The sequence below is a fragment of the Delphinus delphis genome, chromosome 1 (genome assembly GCF_949987515.2).
Source record: "Delphinus delphis chromosome 1, mDelDel1.2, whole genome shotgun sequence".
NCBI classification, from domain to species: Eukaryota; Metazoa; Chordata; class Mammalia; order Artiodactyla; family Delphinidae; genus Delphinus; species Delphinus delphis.
In genome coordinates, this window is record NC_082683.1 from 23,230,082 (window position 1) to 23,233,871 (window position 3,790).

The 3,790-nt window shown below is 55.6% G+C and overlaps 1 pseudogene; it reads right to left on the reverse strand.

Moving 5' to 3' along the window:
- Window positions 1-675: 675 nt before the first annotated feature.
- Window positions 676-2,258, reverse strand: LOC132423305 (WASH complex subunit 3 pseudogene; annotated as a pseudogene).
- Between the last annotated feature and the right edge of the window lie 1,532 nt (window positions 2,259-3,790).

Here is a 3,790-nt window from a genome sequence, read left to right on the forward strand (position 1 = left end):
ATAGGCAGGTGATGTGAAGAGTAGCAACTGTTGCCAGTCTTGCCTGTGGAGAGGCAGGCCCTGCCACGGTGAGTCAGCACAAGCCCGAGGGACCTGGCATAGACCTGTGGGGACTCCTCTGATCCGGAGCTGGTGTTCCCCCTTCGCCCAGCTGTTCAGGGAGGGGTGTGAGTTCCCCTCACCGCGGGCACTTGCTCTCACGTGGTGCATTTTTATTTCAGTCGACAAGTGTAATTCATTTAAGGCTCTCTGCTGGTTATTTCATGTCTCCAAAGCACGCCCTTCATGGAAAGATCAATTCCAAGGGAACACCTAGTTACCGAGGACTACAGCCCAGGACACAGTCTCTCGGAGAGCTCCGAGGAGCTGCTTGGAAGAGGCAGGGGGAGGTGAGCATACATGTGACTTTGGAGAAGGGGTACATGCATTCACACACACATCTTGGTAGAGGGCTGCCGCTCGTCACAAGGCACACATATCTCAGCTAAAGATTTTAGTGCTTTTTTTTTTTTTTAATAAATGCTTTATTTATTTATTTTTTCACAGAGGAAGCTTGGTGGTGGAAATGTAGCCATTTGCTGCTTTTATAACTAAGAGTTAAAGTCCAGGCTCTCTTTCTTATAGAACGTAAATGTGCACCGACACATGTATCTGTAATTGTTATCAAAATTAAGCTTAGTCACTAGAAGAAGATTCGCTGTCTGAACTTTCTTCTGCATTTTTTTCACTTCTACATCAGGCACTGGGGCATCTGGCCTCTGAGGAAGATCTGGGTCTAGTCCTTCCGATATCATTTCGTTTCTTATTGCCATCCCTGGAACACCCACTTGAGCCATTCTGAGATATCTGGCATATCTTACGTCCTTGGCTACAGTTAAGATATTTTCTGGTGTGACTTCACTTTCCCGTGGTCCAGAGTCTTGTAAACTGTTCTGTGATTGCTCTGAAGTGGTTTCAGAATGTGTTTCATTTGTGATCCTAGCGACACGTATAGGAGATACTTCAAATATGACATCGTCTAGCCCTGGGATAGATGACAACTTCGCATCTAAAATATTGAGAGTTGTTTCAATTTGCTGCATACGAAGAGAAAGTTCTGCCGGTTTCTCCTCACAAACTGTAGAAAAGGGGTTGAGGAACTGTACAGTGTGCACCACAAATTGGTTTAGAAATGCCACCGTTCTTTCCTGTGGAATAGCTGGCACCTTGTTCAGGTCTATGCCTGACCCCGTGAGGGGAAGCCCATCCTCATCCGCCTCCTCAGCGGGTGGGGGACCCAGGGCTCACCCACAAACCCCTCCCCGACCTGGCCTGCCCAACGTGGTAATAGCGTCCTAGTGCTTTTCTAAGTGTGGGAAGATGCAACAAATTGGGTTGTCTTGGCTGGGGTTAGGTTGTCAATCAAGGGAGGGTGGGGTTTGGAGACAACTGTCCTCCTGCTGCCACCAAGCCACAGGATCTGCAGGGTCACCGCCACTCAGCCCGGCCCTCCCCTTGGGGGGAGGGAGGGCTTGGCTGGGGCGTCTGCGCTGTCGGTCACTGGCCTCCAGCTCTGCTCAGCATGGGCTCAGCCTTCTGGGCGGCTGTCCTGTTGGCGGAGTTGGGCATTTTGTGTTCTGGGAGGCGTGGCCTGGCTGTTCCTGCTCTCCTGGGGAGCCTGGGGGAGCTGAGGGCTCTGAAGCAGCAGGAGAGACCTGCCAATGAGACGAACGAGCAAGGCCAGAATCCCAGGGCTAGGTCCCTGAGGCCCCTAACAGAGCCCAGGCGTGCCCCAGGCCCAGGTCAGCCACAGTCGTGGAGACTGTCAGGAACTACAGGGACAGGGTCGGCTCAGATGTGGAGGCCTGGGGTTGGGAAAAGGCAGAGTCTTCAGGAAATGATCGAGCTGCCCCCACAGTTCAGGGTACAGAGCAGGCTGGGCGCTGCCGGGGCTCTCTGGGCCCAGGGGAGTGCAGGCCACCGCCAGGGTCCAGGCTCTGTCACCGAGGGCTCTGCCTCTGCAGCTACCAAGACCTGGGTTTGAATCCCACCTCTGACACTGCGCACCTGTAGGATCCTGGGAAAATGACTTGACCTCTCCAAGACCTAGTTTCCTCATCTGTACAGTGGATTCTGGGTGCCTCCCGTTCCAAGTTCATTTTCTCCACGTGCAAATAGGAGGTGAGAAAGTGCAGGCCCTCGAGGCACAGGCTCACCTCCCTCACCTTCTGAGGGAGCTGGCAGGCGGAAACCCTCACATCTGACTCTCCAGGGGGCATGGAAGACCACTGGCCCTGGACTGGGAGTCAGGTGGCCTTGCTGGCCCCTCCACATGTGGCCCTGGGGCCTTGGGGGCCGTGCCCCTCCTCCTGCTGCCCCAAGGGCTCTGTGAGGGGAGAGGGACCCCGAAAGGAGTAAGGGGAATTGTGGCATCTTGGGGGAGGGGGAGACCTGGAGGTGGTCCAGGCCCCCCCTGATCTCACAGGAGAGGAAACACACACGTTCTCCTCACCCTCGGTTCGTCCCCAGCCCCAGGGGTGACTGAGGAGCTGAGTCCTGCTGGGTTCCCACTGGCCATTCAGACCCTTAACTCCTCCGTGTAACGGCCCCTGTTTTGCCTGTGGAAGCACCTGGTGCTGGGCTCCAGAAAAATGAGGAAAAAGGGAGGGTCCCCCAGGGACGTGCCCCACGTCCAAGTGCACACAAACCAGCCCGCTTCGCGGTTTGCCAAGCTCACCCCCTTCCTTCACCAGCTCTCACCAGCTTCCAGCCCTGTTAGGTGAGTTTCCCTGGCTGTTTCAGCCCCTCCCTCGCAGGGTTGCTGGAATCAGACTGGCCGTGCGGACATGGCAGGAGCCCCACCAGTCTCCTCTGCCTGAACCCCACATCCCTGCCCCTGGGCCTCAGGGCCAGATGGGTCTTTGTCGCACAGCTCAGCAAGCCCCGTCTGCTACCTTGCCCAGTGAAGGGAGGGCACGGGAGCAGGAAGGCAGGAGGATGGTTTCACAAAAACATTTTGTCATCCTACCACTTTTGAGGTGCCAGGGATACAGCAGCCAAAGGTCCAGGTCCTTGCTGAGCTTACAAGTAATTGACCTCACTTCTCTACCTTTTTGAGGGGAAAACTGAGTTCTGGAGAACGTAAGTATAACATTCCCACTTTATAGGTAAGGAGAGTAGATTCAGAGAGGTCAGGTGGCTGGATTTAAATCTTATACCTAGTGAGTGGCAGAGCGGGATGCAAAACATAGTGCGTCCCGAGCTGGAGCACTAGCCCCTGTGAGGAACTGCCCAGGGCCCAGCGCCTGTGGGCACGGGGACGGGGATGCACCATGTCGGGGTGTCGGGGGCTGTCCAGCCCTGGCAGAGGTTAATGGTGTGTTACTGCAGGGGCTCCCTTTACATCCAAGGGAGCCAGGACACCTTCAATCATCAGAAGCAGGTGTTCTGTGTTTGCCTCCTGGATGAAGTCTTCCTTGAAGGTAATAAGTAAAGTGGGTACATTAGGGAAGTGACAGCCCGGGGCTTGGGTGGGGGAGGATAAGGGGGGATGTGGTGCAGACCTAGAAAGAGGGGTTTGGCCACCAGGACAGGAGATACCGCGAATGGAGGCTTTTCTGTGGGCCCACGACACTCCCGCCCCAGGGAGAAGGGGGCCTCAGTCTGTGCTTTCCTCTGGGGATTGTTGTGGGGAGGGCGGTGGGGGGCAGGCAAGGCAGCCCTAGAGGAGGAGTCAGACACACGGGGATCCCCCAACTCCCTGCTGTGTGACCTTGGGCAAGTTGCCTTCCCTCTCTGGTCCTCAGTTCCC